This window comes from Protopterus annectens, chromosome 1.part0, assembly GCF_019279795.1.
Source record: "Protopterus annectens isolate FY-2018-M chromosome 1.part0, PAN1.0, whole genome shotgun sequence".
Lineage (NCBI taxonomy): Eukaryota > Metazoa > Chordata > Ceratodontiformes > Protopteridae > Protopterus > Protopterus annectens.
In genome coordinates, this window is record NC_056725.1 from 1,678,391,411 (window position 1) to 1,678,410,211 (window position 18,801).

Sequence of the window (18,801 nt, forward strand, 5' to 3'; positions counted from 1 at the left end):
ATAGGGGAGGGGAGTTGAGAGGGAAATAGTATTTGAACATCGGTCATACTTAACCATATACAATTAAGTTCCTACATAACTTTATTGTGTTTGTTGTATATTTCACTGTTACAGACCACTGAATGGATGGCTGTCCATGAGGAGGATTGGATTGCTGGAGACCTATGATGGCTGTGACAAATCTCTTCCTTGCCATAGCTTGCAGAAGATATGGGCAGATGGTCATGTAAGCTGATTTCAGGATAGCATGAGTATTGGATTCTCTCAGAAATGCAGGACAAGCTGCTGTGGTCTCAGTGGTGCCGGCTATAACCTCCTTCGTATAATCTTGCCAAGAATGATGCAACAGAAGCAAGTATGAAATGCTAGCCTTTTTGATATTTTCTGCTTAGAAAAAGGCTTCCACTCATTCTCCACTGAATGGGAATGAACAGCTGTTCTGTTTGTCATATCTTATTGGTTTTGTCCAAGTAATAACTCAGTTGCACATGCATATCAAGGGAGTGTACAAACTCACCCCCTCTTTTTGGGAAACTGGAAAAAAACAGATAGCCCGATTCTAAGTCGGTTCTGTTACAACTTTAGGTAGGGTTAATATGTATGGTGATCCTTCTTCTTATGGAAGGATTCTAATCCCATTTTTTTTCTGGCAGATTCCTTCCACTATAACACTGTTTTTCCACATCAAAACTTTTAGTGGATTGGAAGCAATTGTTTCAAAGGGTAGAAAGGCATGCTTTTCTAGCACATAGCTGAGGTCCTATGATGGTGTTATCCTTTTCTGGGTGGTCTCAAATGCAGGACATCTTAAGGAGCTGCTTCACTGGCAATGAGTAAAGAGAATGGTACCACTGCCAACATGCTGAAACATGTACCTTCGCTGAGACTTAAGATCACCCTGACTTGTAAAGGCCTGGCAGGTACTCAGGGATTATGGAACCTATATATCAGCTGAGAACTGACTGCTACATGACAAAAATGGGAGAATGTTCTTCACTTAGCCAGGTATGACTTTCTTGTACTAGGCTCCTAGCCTACCCAATACATGAAACACATCCTCAAAAATGATGTACCTAAGAAGTATGACTGCTGAGTAATCTGTGCTGTCAACCTTTCAGTCTTTCAGACTGGGGTGGACAATTCACACCAATTCTAGGTCAAGAGATCTACACACTGAGACAGCAAAACAGCCTCTGTCCTTAATAGTCTCAACAGCAAGGACAGCCAATACTGCCTGGGCCAAAACACAGCTATCAATGGCACTTTTGATCTGTGTTTTTTTATCACTGTATCACCTTGGGGAGAACAGGTACTGGAAGAAATTTCAGAGAAATAGATCTGTCCATCTGTCCAGTTTAGGGAGAAGGCATTCTATTGCCTAAACATCCATTGCTGGTGCTCTGGTACAAAACGTCTTGCATTATTTAGTGGGGAAGCAAAAAGGTCTTCTTCTGGTAGGACCCACATGTGAAATGCATCTAGGAAAAAGCCATGTTTAGTATCCAGTCTCATGGGTTTAACTTTGTCAGGCATAGCTGGTCTGGCAATGAGCTTTTCCTAACACAGCACGTATTACACCCTGCTGGTCATCCCTGACTCCAGGGTCAAATGACATGTTTGCACAACCACCACCTACTGCTACTTGCTAATGTGCCACGTCACTGTTGTGTCGTGTAGTCTACAAAGTACCTGCTTATTCTTTTATCACTGCCATCCTTTTGTCAGCATTAATGTACCTTCTCCTCTGGTTTTAGTCTGATGCTCACAGGATCCTCATTTCCCCTAAATGAGCCACTTAAGCTATGTTTGAGAACTCTATACCTAGGGACTGGGTCTAGTACGACCCTGCACATTTGGAATAGTTGGTTAGGTTATGTGTAGGCCCCAAGTGAAAAACATATTTAGCATGAACCTGCTTTCCACAGTCAATGTAATTATTTAACCTTTTCAGAATCTGGCATCTAACAAACCCTGATACCTAAAAGCTTCACTAGGCATGCAACAAAAATACTGCATTGAAATAGATAATTTGTTTTTTCCTTAAATAGGGTACTTATCTGTAAAATTTGGAAGCCATTCCAACGATGGACTGATGATACTTTGGAGCTGCTCATCAATATTGACAAATTGCAACAAGAAAGAACTAAAGATAGCACAGTCAAATGTCCACTTATATAACTGACTTCCTAACATCTAGAGAGAGTTCATCCACATGACCTAAAGGCAAATGGATGTTAAGCTCTGGACGTCAGGCCAATTTTCATAATATTTAAGTCATGTTAAAAGGACTAAGTTCTATGATTTGCAGCCCTTAGGTTTGGATTGTTCTAGACAACTCTATATACCATATGGGAATTGTACCCTATGCAAATATATTTAAAATGAAAGGAATTTTCTTCTAGAAAGATTTCTTAAAAGTTTTAAAATTATATTTTAATTACCATACAAGTAAAGGGGCAATTTACTTGGCATGATGTTCATGTTCTTCTTTTTACATAGGACAAAGTTCAGATGCTGAAACGTAGGATTTCTGAACAGCTAAGTGATATTACATGAAGAAAAGGGATAGCAATGCATTACATAAATATACACTGGGACATAAGGATGCAAATTTATAACTGTAGGTGTTGACGGTTACATTATTCCACTAAACACGAGTTGGCAAAATCTTTTGACAGTTAGGGGACATATTCTGATACTATGCCTGGGTTGTTATTCAGAGCTGGTCTAAATTAATTTTATAAATCAAATTAAAAGGTTAACTGTAATAAATGTTTTAAGTCACTAGATATCACCACATTATAAGTTTTGATATGAGGACAATAAAAAACACTTCTGAATTTACATATGCCATTAATGAAATGATTTACATTTTAAAATACATTTAAAAGTACTTTTAATTTAATATTTACAATGTTAACTGTTTTGAAATATTTAATTGTTTTTAACACTTATGTCATTTTTGGCAGGGATATTGGGTTGTAAATATTAGAAAGTTTTGGAGTTGCTTTACTGACTGATGAAGATGCAAATGAATTGAAAAGCACAGTTGTGTACACTTACCATAAATGTAGATGTTTGAGTGTAATCACTGTTGCAGTCATCACATTTGAGTAATCTGCTGGCAGGTTGCCCTCAGTTGGCCTGATTAACAAAGTCTTGGGTCCTGCGTCGGTGGATGTCCCTTCTTCCATGACGTCAGGTCGTCAGGAGTATAAAACAGGCAGCCGACGCCATTACATCAGTTTTCTTGCCCCAGATGTCAGGTGCCCCCCCCCCCCCAAATGGGGAGCAAATAAAATTAAAAACACAAAAAATATACCTCCAATCCCAAAAGCAAATACACCAAAAGGGCTTATGAGCATAGTGAAAGAAAGTATAGGTATAGTCAGAGAAAAATAGAGGGCTGGAGGGAGGGTAACCAGGACTGCAACAGTGAATACACTCGAACATCTACATTTATGGTCAGTGTACACAACTGTACTATGTTCTTCATGTTTCACTGTTGCAGTCATTACATTTGGGTAGATTCCCAAAGCTATGGCAGGGTAGAGGAAATTATACAGCATTAGGACCAGCTATAAGGCCCTGCAGGACAGCAGTGGCAAAGCCAGCTCTGGATTTAAAGAAGAAAGGTAAATGGTAATGTTTGGTGAACGTATGAACTGAGCTCCAGGTAGCAGCTTCTAGAATGTCTCTGGTAGGAACACCTCCGAGAAAGGCTGTAGAAGTAGATGCAGCCCTGGTGGAATGAGATCTGATCCCCTGGGGGATAGTTTTACCATGGTGCATATAGCAGAAACGAATACAATGGCTTATCCATTTGGAAATGGTCTGCTTTGAAATAGCCTTTCCCTCTGCCCCTGCAGCAAATGCCACCAGTAGTTGTTCAGATTTTCTTTGAGATTTTGTCATGTTTAAGTAAAATCTAAGTTGTCTGTGTACATCCAATGAATGCAGAATCCGCTCCCCCTTGTTCTGTGGATTGGGAAAGAAAGTTGGCAAATGAATGGTCTGATTAAGAGCCACACTGGATACCACCTTAGGCATGAAGGATGGAGTGGTCCTGACAGACATCCTGTCCGCATGAAAAATTATGAAAGGCTCCACTGCCATAAGAGCCTGTAATTCGGAAATCTTTCCAGCTGAAGTGACTGCTAAAAGGAAAGCTGTTTTCCAGGAGTGAAATTTTAAGTCTGCAGTAGCAGCTGGCATTAAAGGAGGGAGAGTGAGTTTTTCCAATACATAACTGAGGTCCTAGGCAGGGGTTGGAGCTCTTCTGGGTGGTCTTACGTTTTTGGCCCCTCTGAGACATTGCTTTAGCAGAGGATGAGAGAAGAGGGGAGGTTCTGTGTTGTAATGAGCTGAAAGAGCTGAGGCATGGATTTATATGGACGAAAACAGGACAGGTCCTTGTGAAGCATCTCGGTTAAGTATTGTAAAATCTGAGGAATATTGGGCACTGCTGTGCTTATCCCTTGTGATTGATTCCAGGCACAAAATCTTTTCCATTTGTCAGCATAAGATTTTCTAGTACTAGGCCTTCTTGCCTCCAAAATGACATCCGTCACAGGTTTGCTGAGGGATGCTAAGGGTGACTTTAGGTGATAAGCCGCACTGCAAAATTCAAAGTTTGGAGCTGAGTGTGCAGAATTTGGTTGTTCTGCTGAGACAGTAAGGTGTCTGGGGCAGGTGCCACGGTGGAAGGTGTGACACATTGTGCAAGACTGGGTACCAGTGTTGGCGAGGCCAGTCTGGAGCAATCAAAATAATTTTTGGTTTGTCCTGTTTGACTTTTAGTAGAACTTTGGAGAGCAGAGGCAGAGGGGGAAAGGCATAGACTGATAGGTTTTTCCAGCTGAAGGACAGTGCATCCACTTTCCAGGCTTTTTTGTGATGAGGTCTTGTGCAGAAGTTGTCCAACTGATAGTTCTGGGGTGAGGCAAAAAGATCCATGTCTGGACTCCCCCATTTGTGTGTTAACATGCTGAAAATCTGTGGTTCCAGTTTCCATTTATGTGGGTCCATGAGATTTCTGCTTAGTTCGTCTGCTAGAGTATTCAGCTTTCCTGGCAGGAATTGAGCTTGTAGTTGTATTTGATAGGTCAAGGCCGTGTTCCACAATGCCATGGCTAGTCTGCAAAGTGGGTAGGAGTGTGAACCCCCCTACCTGTTTATGTACTGTGGTGGTGTCTGTCTTTATCATTAATTGTCCTGGATGAAGGTAGTCCTTGAAGGCTGTCAGTGCATTCTGTACAGCTAGCATTTCTTTTTAATTGATATGAAGGTGCATTTGATTTAGGATCCATTTGCCCTGAATGCACTTCCCTGCCAGATGAGCATCCCAAGCATAGTCTGATGCGTCCGTAGTTAGGGTTTGGGTGGCAGGGGGTGGAGTGAATGGCAGTCCCTTGTTTTGGTGGCAGGCCTCTGCCCACCATAAGAACTCTAGTTGCAGGCAAGGTATGATAAGAATCATTATTTCCAGGCTGTGACAATGTTGACTCCATAAACCTTTTAAGTACCACTGAAGTTTCCTCATATGCAGTCTTGCATATGGAATTAGAAGAATGCAGGAGGCCATGAACCCCAAGGCTTGCAGAATTTGTCTTGCAGATAGCAGGGTTTTTGTGGCCACCTGTTTGAAGTAAATTACCAAATGAATTTGCTTTTCTGGCGTAAGGTAAGCCAGCTGGGCAGTTGCATTCAAGCTTGCACCCAGGAATGTAATTTTTTGAGAGGGTACCAGTTGTGATTTATTTTCGTTTATAGTGTACCCTAGACAAGTTAGAACCCTTTTTACAAACGCCAGATGTTTTAGAAGAATGTCCCTGTTTTCTGCCTGAATTAGACAATCGTCCAGGTATGGACATATTTGAATATTTCTTTGCCTGCAAAATGGAATTACTGGAGCCAGGCACTTTGTGAAGACCCTGGGCACAGTAGATAAGCCAAAGGGCAGTGCAGAGAACTGGTAATCAAAGTAGCCTGCTTTGAAGCGGAGGTATCTTCTGCAACATTCCCTGACTGGGATATGCAGGTAAGCCACTTTTAAGTCTAGAGATACCAACCAGGCATCTTTGCCTAGCATAGCAAGCAACTGTTGAAGAGTCAGCATCTTGAATTTTGGAATGTCCAGAAATGTGTTTAGAGTAGATAAGTCCAGAATTGGACGCCATGATTTGTCTTTTCTGGGTACCAGGAAAAGTCTTGAATAGAAACCTTTTCCTCTTCTGGTACTGGTTGAATAGCCCCCATGTTCATGAGGGACGCTGATTTGGGGGCAGGTCTGGCCATCCGTTTGGGATTGGCAATGTGTGGAAATGAAATCTGTATCCCTGGGATACTATATTTAAAACCCATTTGTCCTGGGTTATAAGTTGCCAGTTTTTTGCATGAAGTGCTAGTTTCCCCCCCAAAGGGGCGGCTAAAAGATAAGTGCTTAGTAAGTGTAGAGGGAAGTCATTGAGACTGCTTACCATAGGGAGGTGTCTTGTTGTTTCCAGATTTGGAGGAGGAGGCACCCCATTGTTTTGTTCTAAAAGTCCCTTGTGACTGAAACCTGGAGCCGAATGTCTGGGTTTGACTTGAGTGGCTCTCGAAGGAACTGGAAATGACCAGTTTTTAGTAGGCCAGTGCCTACTAAATCTTGGAGGATGCACTTGTAAGAACTCTTTCACAGTTTGCATAGATTTAGCTTTATCTTCTATCTTTTTTAAAACTTTTTCTGCCTTATTACCAAAGAGACGGTCTTGTTGTAAAGGAGCATCCAACAATTTTGCTTTAACATGATCAGGCAGAGTTTGCTCTTTGAGCCAAGCATGCCTTCTTAACACAGACCCAGTTACAGCAGCCCTGCAAGAGGCCTCCAAAGAATCAAAACCACATTGCAAAGTATGTTTTCCAACTTGTTCAGCTGAATGCAATCTTCTTCTTCTTCTTTCGGCTTTTTCCCGGTTAGGGGTCGCCACAGCGGATCACCTTGTCCGCACATTAATTGGCAGTGGAGTTTTAGGGTGTCGAGTTGCCAGCCCGGCGCCCAACCTTCCACAGAAGGCACACTCACACACACACACCTAGGGCCAATTTAGAGTGTCCAATCCACCTGCAGCATGTCTTTGGGATGTGGGAGGAAACCGGAGCACCCGGAGGAAACCCATGCGACCACAGGGAGGACATGCAGACTCCGCACAGAAGGCACCCCAGCCGAGGATCGAACCGGAGAACCTCTTGCTGTGAGGCATGCAATAGATCCTGTAAATCTTTACTTTCCACACAGTCAGAAATTAACATCATTTTCTGTTTAAGCAGTCCCATGATATGCTGTTGATATTTAAGCATATGAAATTGACAGTTTAAAGCCCTGATTGCCAAGGTTGCAAAAGTGCAAACCTTCTTACCCCATCTATCCAGCGCCCTGGAATCTCTATCAGAAGGGGTAGGATTTTTAGCAGTAGAAGCCTTAATGCCCTTGGGACCCTGAGAAATGGTTTCAGGATCTGCAATAGGATTTTTGAAAAGGAATTTGTGGGAGTCAGGAACCCTGTAATATCTGTCTGGATTACAAGGAGCCAGAGGCAGAGAATCAGGAGCCATACTAGAGTCTGTAAAAACATCAACAACAATGTCTAGAACAGGCGGCATAGCCAAAGGCCTATGCTGAGGAAGAAGAAGAAAATCCCTAAGTCTCTTTTTAGATTCAGAGAAATCCTGACTTTCCCAGTGGAAATGTTCCCTTAAGGTATGTAAAGTTTCCCCAAAAGAAAAATCCTCAGGGGGAGAAGCAGAAGGAATGGAATCTTCTGCATCAGAGTTCTCACAATTCTGTTCATTAGGAGAGTCAGAAGAAATAGAATCCTCTTCAGAAGATTCAAAATCAATGTCTTACCTAGGCCTCTTAGAAGGGGGGGGGGGTTGGCTATCCCTGATCAGAGTAATTAAATCTTCAGCCATTTTGATCATTTGTTTTTTGGGCATAGGGGCCTGTACATGTGGCCCAGGCGTCGGTTTTTTAGGCATAGGTTTAGATTTTGGCCTTAGTTTTTAAGATGGCGTCAGTCTAATATACAAATCTGTAGGCCTGAAAACACCCTCAGAAGCCGGTGCCTGCACAGCTGCTCCGGACCCATCTAAGGTAGAGACATCCACGGGTTCCATAATCGAAGCATCTCACGGCATACCGGACTCTGAATGGGTCTCAGTAGAGGCCTGCGAATCAGAAGTAGCGGGTATCAGGGGCTGCGAAAGTGCCTCACCGAGTACCGGCGAACTGGCGACTGGCTTAGGAGAAGCGTCGTCAGTTTTGGACCTCAACGGCCTGTCTCTATCTTTTTCTTTGCATTTTTTATGTATTCCAGTAGTTGGATTGCTAACCAACGACATTTCTGGATAATTAAAGCGTGAGCCAAAATATTTAGAAGCAAAAATGCACCAACGTTTAACAGTGCATTGATTAAATTTAGCACAAAACTGACAGCTAGGTACGATGTGTTCAGGGCCTAGGCAAGGAATACAGTATAAATGAAAATCCTTATGAGGTATTTGCTTCCCACAAATAACGCAATTATTAACTTTTACTGACATCAGTCAGGAGCAAGAAAAAGTTTCCCCAATGGGGTACTTCGTTTTTTTAGTTGATGACTTCGGTTCTGAAACTCGAAAACGAAAATTTCAGGAGTCAGACGACCGGCACTTGCGAACTGCTTCTGCTTCGGGCACCACGCGGCAAGAAAGACTGATGTAATGGCGTCGGCTGCATGTTTTATACCCCTGACGACCTGACATCATGGAAGTAGGGACAGCAACCAACGCAGGACCCAAGACTTTGTTAATCAGGCTGACTGAGGGCAACCTGCCAGCAGATTACCCAAATGTAATGACTGCAACAGTGAAAGACGAAGAACATCTGGTCTGTGATATTTTTTCTGTTACACCGTGGTGAACTAAAACGGATGGACTAAACAATCCTAAAATATTCATGGCACTGGTTTATTGTCAATTTTACCATTAAGCAAAGTAACTAATGGACAGAGAAAAAATATTTCACAAGACAGTACTTCACAAGAATACTGTAGAAATGGAGTTTTGTGGAAATAAGATGCTGTAAAACAGAAAAGTACAAGGATACTACAAAAAGTATTAATAACATACAGATCAAAAGAAAATTTTGAAAGGCAAGTTATTTAGGGTCAGATGGTCAATGGTGAACTACTCTAATTTATAGTTATATTCCTGCATACTAATATGGGTGAATTCTGAAATGTTCATTTTCTGAAATATAAAATATATAAAGAAAGGAGATTTTTCCTGATGTAGTGCAAGGTGATATTTAGGAGAAGAGGTGGCAGGCATGCCCGAAGGCAGGTAAAGGCTAGGACTGCGATAATGAGGGTCGGAACTTTGAATGTTGGCAGTATAACTCGTATAGGGAGAGAGCTAGCTGATATGATGGACTGAAGGACGGTTGGTATATTGTGTGTGCAAGAGATCAGATGGAAGGGGAGCAAGGCTAGGTGTATCGGAGGCGGTTTCAAATTGTTTTATCATGGTGTGTGGATGGGAGGAGAAATGGCGTAGGCATTATCCTGAAGGAACAGTATGCTAACAGTGTTTTGGAGGTGAAAAGAGTGTCGGATAGAGTGATGTTTATGAAGCTGGAAATTGATGGTGTAATGATGAATGTTGTTAGTGCATATGCTCCACAAGTTGGATGTGCGATGGATGAGAAAGAAAATTTTTGGAGTGAGTTAGATGAAGTGGTGATAACTGTACCCAAGGGTGAGAGACTGGTGATTGGAGCAGATTTCAATGGGCATGTTGGTGAAGGGAACAGAGCGGATGAGGAAGTGATGGGTAGGTATGGTGTTAAGCAAAGGAATGCAGAAGGTCAGATGGTAGTGGATTTTGCGAAAAGGATGGGCATGGCTGTGATGAATACGTATTTTAACAAGAGGGAGGAGCATAGGGTGACATACAAGAGTGGAGGAAGATACACACAGGTGGGTTATATCTTATGTAGAAGGACCAATCTGAAGGAGATTGGAGACTGTAAAGTGGTGGCAGGGGAAAGTGTAGTTAGGCAGCATAGGATGGTGGTTTGTAGGATGACATTGGTGATCAAGAAGAGGAGGATGAGTGTGAGGGCAGCACCAAGGATCAAATGGTGGAAACTGAAAAAGGGTAATTGTGAGGTAATATTCAGGGAAGAGTTAAGACAGGCACTGGGTGGCAGTGAAGAGTTACCAAATAGCTGGGTAACTACAGCAGAGCTAGTAAGAGAGATGGCTAGAAAGGTGCTTGGTGTGACATCTGGAAAGAGAAAGGAGGACAAGGAGACCTGGTGGTGGAATGAAGTAGTACAGGAGAGTATACAGAAAAAGAGGTTGGCGAAGAAGTGGGATTGTCAAAGAGATGAAGAAAGTAGACAAGAGTATAAGGAGATGAGGTGCATGGCAAAGAGAGAGGTGGCGAAGGCTACAGATAAGGCGTATGAAGAGTTGTATAAAAGGTTGGATACTAAGGAGGGAGAAAAGGACCTGTACCGATTGGCTAGACAGAGGGACCGAGCTAGTAAAGATGTGTAGCAGGTAAGGGTGATAAAGGATAATGAGGGAAACGTACTCACAAGCAAGGAGAGTGTGTTGGGCAGATGGAAACAGTACTTTGAGGGGTTGATGAATGAAGAGAATGAGAGGGAGAGAAGGTTGGATGATGTGCGGATAGTGAATCATGAAGTGCAGTGGATTAGCAAGGAGGAAATAAGGATAGCTATGAAGAGGATGAAGAACGGAAAGGCTGTTGGTCCCGATGACATACCTGTGGAAGCATGGAGGTGTTTAGGTGAAATAGCAGTGGAGTTTTTAACTAGATTGTTTAATGAAATCTTGGAAAGTGAGAGGATGCCTGAGGAATGGAGAAAAAGTATTTTGGTACCAATTTTTAAGAATAAGGGTGATGTGCAAAGCTGTAGTAACTACAGAGGGATTAAACTGCTCAGTCACAACATGAAGTTATGGGAAAGAGTAGTGGAAGCTAGGTTAAGAAGGGAGGTGATGATTAGTGATCAGCAGTATGGTTTCATGCCAGGAAAGAGCACTACAGATGCGATGTTTGCTCTGAGAGTGTTAATGGAGAAGTACAGAGAAGGTCAGAAGGAGTTGCATTGTGTCTTTGTGGATTTAGAGAAAGCATATGACAAGGTGCCTAGAGAGGAGTTGTGGTATTGTATGAGGAAGTTGGGAGTGTCAGAGAAGTATCTAAGAGTGGTACAGGATATGTACGAGGGTAGTGTGACAGCGGTGAGGTCTGCGGTGGGAGTGACAGATGCGTTTAAGGTGGAGGTGGGATTACATCAAGGATCAGCTCTGAGCCCTTTCTTATTTGCAAAGGTGATGGACAGGTTGACATACTAGATCAGACAGGAGTCCCCGTGGACTATGATGTTTGCAGATGACATTGTGATCTGTAGTGAGAGTAGGGAACAGGTGGAGGAGACCCTGGAGAGGTGGAGATATGCTCTAGAGAGAAGAGGAATGAAGGTCAGCAGGACTAAGACAGAATATATATGTGTGAATGAGAGGGAGGATAGAGGAATGGTGAGGATGAAGGGAGCAGAGGTGGCGAAGGTGAATGAGTTTAAGTACTTGGGATCAACAGTTCAGAGTAATGGTGAGTGTGGAAGAGAGGTGAAGAAGAGAGTACAGGCAGGATGGAGTGGGTGGAGAAGAGTGTCAGGAGTGATTTGTGACAGACGAGTACCAGTAAGAGTGAAAGGGAAGGTCTACAAGAGGGTAGTGAGACCAGCTATGTTATATGGGTTGGAGACAGTGGCATTGACAAAAAGGCAGGAGTCAGAGCTTGACGTGGCAGAGTTGAAGATGTTAAGAGGATGGACAGGATTAGGAATAAGTATATTAGAGGGTCAGCCCAGGTTGGAAGGTTTGGAGACAAAGCCAGAGAGGCAAGATTACGTTGGTTTGGACATGTGCTGAGGAGGGATGCAGAGTATATTGGGAAAAAGATGCTAAGGATGAAGCTGCCAGGTAACAGGAAAAGAGGAAGGCCCAAGATAAGGTTTATGGATGTGGTGAGAGAGGACATGCAGGTGGTTGGAGTGACAGAGCAAGATGCAGAGGACAGGAAAAAATGGAAACAGTTGATCTGCTGTGGCGACCCCTAACGGGTGCAGCCAAAAGAAGAAGTGCAAGGTGATATTTAATGAAACAGACCAAACTCTTTTTGGTAAGTAGCAAGAAATCTTCAATATCTGCCTACACTGCCACCACCGCAGGCAAATAAAACCTTGGTTTAATATGTCACCCAAAGGATGGCATCTCAGGATTGCAGAACAATGCTGTGCTACACTGTCAATAATTTAAAATGAAACAAAGCACCTAGTGTAAGGATAGAACCCACAGCTTTCTGATCCATTTGGCATTGAAGGTAAATGAGTTAGCTGTGGAACTACAGACATCCCACCATACTTGGTTATATGGGTACACACGGAGATGTGGCAGAAACATATTTTAATGGAACAGCAGGTGAAAACAGCATTGCACAATGTGGTGAGATACTGTATACTACACAGGCTTAGTTTTCTGGTGGTACGCATTTTGGCTTATTTTACAACTGACAACACCTCTGCAGGAAAATAAAAGGTAATTCAAAGTTATAAGCTGTCAGGTTCACAGCCATGAGGTCTGTATGCAAAACTCTGCCTTCCTATTCTGCTAACAATTTGTCATAAATGGGTACAACTAATAGCTAAGCCACCAACATCTATGTCAGAAGGATGAACCATAACTGTTGTGTCATGCAAGAAGGTATGAGAATGGGCTTTGCCATTTCTTTTTCACTTGTAGAGAGTTAGTTATGAATGCAGTGTCAGTGGCACAACAGGTAGCACAAACAACTTTGATCCAGAAGGCTGCGGGTTCTATTCTCACACAAGACTGATCAATTACTGACCCTGCAGTGCCGCATAAGGGTGCTGGCTGCAATCCTGTGTGTGTCATCCTTTGGGTGAGATATCAAACTGAGGTCTCATCCGCTTCAGTCAGTTGTAGCTCAGTTGGATTTAAAAGATATTATAGTTATGTAATCACCATAAATCTGCATCTGTGTTGTCTTTTTATCTTACCTCAACTGATGGGTCTCAGATCAGACATCGGATCCTTCCTCTGCCATTCTGATAGACTTTAGGCTCCAAAGCTCAAGTTCCTCTTCTTACCCATAATACCACTCTTCTACTAAGTTACCTCAGATCAAGTCTGTTCTCTATTCAAATAATCACAAGACAATATAGCCAGTAATAATCTCTAAGGCAGAAAAGGGAAGAAGCAGAAGACAGAGTTCTGGAACCCACAAAGCAAGACTATTAAGAATATCCCTCAGGGCAAAATGGGAACTAATAAAAAGGATGGGGGACTGGAAGGTGGGAAGTTCAGGAAGGACAAAAACAGACAACACAGATACAGAGTTATGGTGAGTACATGAATATAATATCTGATGTCTTTTTCATCCACTCTTCAAGTGATGAGACAGAGTCCCCAGCTACAGTAGTCATGGGTGGTCCTCAAGGAGGGATATTCCGGAATACAGTGGAGCCAAAAGCTGCCTTATTTCTAGACATGATGTCTAACTTGTAATGAGCTATAAAGATATGAGCACAGGACCATGTAGCAGCTGAACAAATGTCATCCACGAAGGTTTTGGAGTGAAAGGCAAATAATGAAATTCCTTTACTCTTGTAAATGAAGACAATGCAATCATTAAGCCATCTGGCTAAGGTTATCTTGGACATTGCTTTGCCCAATTTAGCCTTGGAAAAAGAGACAAAACACTTATTCTGACTTCCTTTGGTCTTTAGCTCTGTGAGTGTAAAATCTGATTTGTCTATGCACATCTAACAAACAGAGCATGTATTCACCCTTGTTAGAAAATTTTGTAAAGAAGACTGGCAGGTTTATTGCTGAAACCATTTTAAGCAGGAAGAAAAGTTAGTCAGATGGAATACTCTGTCCTTATGGAAGATTAAGTAAGGTGGCTGGGAAGAAAGTGCATGGAACTCTGAAACCTGTCTAGCCAATGTAATGGCAACCACGAAAAGTGTCTTCCAGGATAAAAACTTTATTTCTACCCTGTTTGCAGGCTCGAAGGGTGGCTGAGTTACAGCTCGAAGGATAAGTGTAAGGTCCCAAGGAGGGATAGGATTCTTAACAGGAAACCAAAGCAGCAAAATGGCCTTAAGAAATGCACTGCACAATTTCAAGAAGGCCAGACAAGAATTCTTCTCACCTAACTGAAATTTGATATTGCATATATAGTGGATATAAAAAGTGTACACGCCCCTGTTAAAATGAAAGGTTTTTGTGAGATAAAAAAAATGAGACCACAATAAATCATTTCAAAACTTTTCTACCTTTAATGCGACCTATAACTTGTACAACTCAATTGAAAAACAAACTAATCTGTTAGGGGAAAAAATATAAAAAAATAAAAAACGTACAATTAGCTGGTTGCATAAGTGTACATACCCTTAACTAATACTTTGCTGAAGCACCTTTTGATTTAATTACAACATTCACTCTTCTTGGGTACACACCTGCCATCAATTAGAGAGACTTTGATTAACCCAAAATAAAGTTCAGCTGTCCTAGTAGGATTTTCCTGACATTTACTCAGTTGCCTGCTACAGCAAAAGCCATGGTTCGCAGAGAACTTACAAAGCATCAAAGGGATCTCATTGCTGAAAGGTATCATTCAGGAGAAGGGTACAAAAAATATCTACAGCATTGGATATACCATGGAACACAATGAAAACAGTCATCAAAAAGTGGAGAAAATATGGGACAACAATGACTTTGCAAAGAACTGGACGTCCCTCCAAAACTGATGAAAAGACAAGATGGAAACTGGTCAGGGATGCTGCCAAGAGACCTACAGCAACACTGAAGGAGCTGCTGGAATTTCTGGCAAGTACTGGTTGTGTACTACATGTGACAACAATCTCCCATATTCTCTGTATGTCTGGACTATGAGGTATGGTTGCAAGACGGAAGTCTTTTCGTACACAGAAAAACACCCAGGCCCGGCTAAAACTTACAAAACAATACATCAACTCTCCCAAAAGCATGTGGGAAAATGTGTTATGTTCTGATGAGGCCAAGGTTGAACATTTTGGCCACAATTCCAGAAGGTACATTTGGTGCAAAAACAACACTTCGCATCACCAAAAGAACACCATCCCCACAGTGAAGCATGGTGGTGGCAGTATCATGCTTTGGGGTTGCTTTTCTTCAGCTGGAACTACAGCTTTAGTCAAGATGGAGGGAATTGCAAACAGTTCCAAATACCAGTCACGTTTGGCTCAAAGCCTTCGACAAAAGAATGGCTTCACCAGAAGAAAATTAAACTTTTGGAATGGCCCAGTCAGAGCCCAGACCTAAATCCAATAGAAAATCTGTGGGGTGACCTGAAGAGGGCTGTGCACAAGAGATGTCCTCATAATCTGACAGATTTGGAGCGACTTTGCAAGGAAGAATGGGCAAATATTGCCAAGTCAAGATGTGCCATGTTGATAGACTCCTACCCAAGAACACTGAATTCTGTAATTAAATCAAAAGGTGCTTCAACAAAGTATTAGTTTAAGGGTGTGCAGACTTAAGCAACCAGCTTATTGTATATTTTTCCCCTAACAGATTTGTTTGTTTTTCAACTGAACTGTACAGGTTATAGGTCACATTAAAGGTGGGTAAAGTTTTGAAATTATTTATTGTGGTCTCTTTTTTGTATCACACAAACCTGTCATTTTAACAGGGGTGTTTACACTTTTTATATCTACTGCATTTGTATCTTAACTGTGGAATAACTAGCTTTTTTATTCAAAATAGAAGCCAGGAAATTAAGAATAGCTGGAATTGGTGCTGAAATGGGGTCTAGATATCTCTGTCGGCCCCAAAGAGAAAATCATTTCTATTTCGCTTGTAAATCTTCCTTTTACAGGCTTTCCGTGATGACATAAGAATGTGGCAAACTGGGGATCACTGGAAGTGGAGAAACCATGTGGTCAGCTTGACAGACTGCATGTTCAGGAGAGGCAAACCGGATGGATGTGACAGAACGTGCTAAATAGGATCCAACATCCAGGGAGGGTGAACTAGGTAAGGCCAAAATGGGGCAATGAGTATAATCCTGTTCTTCCACTGTAAATAAAACTTGGGGATGGGAGGAGTTGGAGGAAAGGCCTATAGTAGACCAGAGGGCCAATCATGAGACAGTCTCTCAGTGATTCCACCTTTAGAGATCAGTGCAAAGTACTGCTGCACTTAGTATTTATGAGGGGAAGCAAAGAGGTCACAGCATGACTGACCACATTGTCGAAATATCATTTCTGCCATTGACTGACTGAGAGACCAGTTTGAGGAAGTAGGAAGGACCTGCTCAGTTTGTCTGCTAGCATGTTGGTTTTCCCTGGAATACGGGTTGCCAAGAGAAAACGGATGGAAGAGATCGCTCATTGCCAAACTCTCATTGCCTCCCAACACAGTGGGTAGGATCAGGTTTGCCCGTTTGTTGATGTACCAGACCAGAGACATGCTGTTTGTCTGAATAGCAATTATCTCCATAGGGAGAGCATCTTGAAATGTCTGCAGTGCAAAAGGACTGTTGTCATTTCTAAGCTGTTGATGTGAAGAGTGGCCTCTGTCTGGAACCATATGCCTTGGATTGTCCATCCTAAATAACGGCCTCCTACCCTACTTGTGATGCATCCATAGTGACTGTGGCCTTGGCTGCTAGTACAGTAAAACGGTAGCACCAAATGACTTCTGCAAGAACCCACCCTGCTACGTGATGCCTGCAGACTTTCATGATACAAATGCCATCAGTGAGTAGTGTCTTATTGACCACTGTACTGTCAGAGTCCACTGTAACACCATCATGTAAAAAGGAGCCAAAGGTACCAATACTATAGAAGCTGCCATCAATCCCAGCAGTTATAAGATTAATTTGGCTGGAGGTGAATGAAGTGTCTACTCTTGTCTGTGTAGAGATGCTGTTTGTGTTCTGTTATCTAGACTGGCACCAATGAATGCCAGAGGATGCATAGAGCAGAGCTGGGATTTGTTGTGATTTATGGTAATGCCTAGTTGGAGAGATATGTGGAGCAAGTAATCCCTGCCTCAAATGAGTATAGGCTTGGTGGAAGTAAAAAGCAGCCAGTCATCTGATATGGAAACACTTGGAATCTGTGCCATCTCAGGTGAGCCGCAAACACTCATACACTTACTGAATATCCTGGGGATCGTGGTGAGACCAAAGGGTAGTGCTCTGACCTGGTAGTGACTGGCTCCCAGCCAGTAGCATAGATACCTCGTGGACCACCTGTGATTCTGATATGACAGTATGCGTCCTGGAGGTCAATGGAGCACATCAAATTGCCTTTCTGCAACAGTGGTAAGAAGGACTGAACCCTGCCCATCCGGAATTTTGAATGTTTTACAAAGTGACTCAGATTGCAGAGATCCAAATTTAGTCTGAGGTCTTCTGTCTTCTTTGGCACTAAAAAAAATCCTGAGTAAGTTCCAGATCTTTGTTGGTCTGGGGGAAGGGTTGGATGACTCTTTTCCTCAGCAGCTTTTCTACTTCTATGGCTGCTGCTTTCCCCTGACTGGGTGGAAAGTCAGGAAATCTTTTGTTGCATTGTGGGGGTAGAAGGGAAAATGGTATGCAATAACCTCTGGATATTATACTCTGCACCCAAGTATCTTTGATAACAGCTATCCAGGCTTCTTCTGGGTGTAGAGATAAGCACCCCCCCCCAGCTGCCTCCAAAGTACAGCAGTCGGACAACCCTTCAAAGACACTGAAAGGGCTTCTTGGAAAGGGGTCCTCTAAAGCCCTGATGTTGTGGACAACCCCTGCCATGGGGTGGCATCTCCCATTAGAGTTCTCCCTTCTGCCACGGAGGAATCGATCTTCATGAAAGTCCTGGGACGAACCTTGTGTCTTTCTGAACAAAAAATTTCTACCACTTCTATGGTTTCAGGAAAAGGTCCTTTGGGGGATAAAAGATGGATTCCAATGGCAGACAAAGTCTTCCCATCTTGTTCACTTCTAAAGATAATCTCTTTTACCTTGGGGCTGAACAAGGTAGATCCAAAGGGGGCACTGATGAACGAAGACATGAAGTGTTCTGCAAAATCACAAAGGTGTATCCAGGCATGCCTCCTGACAGTTATTCCTGAACCTACCAATCTAGCAGCTGGAATCATTGGATAGAGACTGAAGGGTGGCCAGTTGCGAAGAAACTGTCTTTTTGACCTCCACAGACATGGATCCCGAGGGAATACTAGAAAATCTGTTGATCAATTCCCTCTAAAATCTTGCCACATGTGCCAAATAATTCAGAGACCTGAGGGCAAAGGTCACTGATGCATAGATACGCTTTCCATGAATGTCCAATAACCCAAATTCCCTGTTAGAAGGAGGGACAGAAGAACTCTGTTCCACAAGTTCTTTCTTAGTGGCTGCTGCAACCCCCATAGTATCCACTGGGGACTCTTGCAACAGTTGGTTACCACAAGATACTCATCAGGACATTTTTTGGATGGACTCTATGACATCGGGATCCTTCCAAGCCTGGTGGGAGATAAGCTCTTCCATCTCATCCACTGAGGGGACTACCCAAGATATAGCTGAGCCAGTTTCAAATGCCTCAAGGAACACTGACTCCTCTTAGGAAGGGGGAGTCAGAAGACCAACCACCTTTCTGTCTCAAAAGTTCAAGTATTTCATCGAATA

At 42.7% G+C, this 18,801-nt stretch overlaps 1 protein-coding gene across 1 annotated transcript in view; it reads right to left on the bottom strand.

Annotated features, from left to right (window-relative positions):
• PICK1 (protein interacting with PRKCA 1) overlaps positions 1 to 18,801 on the bottom strand; it is a gene marked incomplete in the record, with an annotated part of 678,344 nt that overhangs the window by 461,731 nt on the left and 197,812 nt on the right.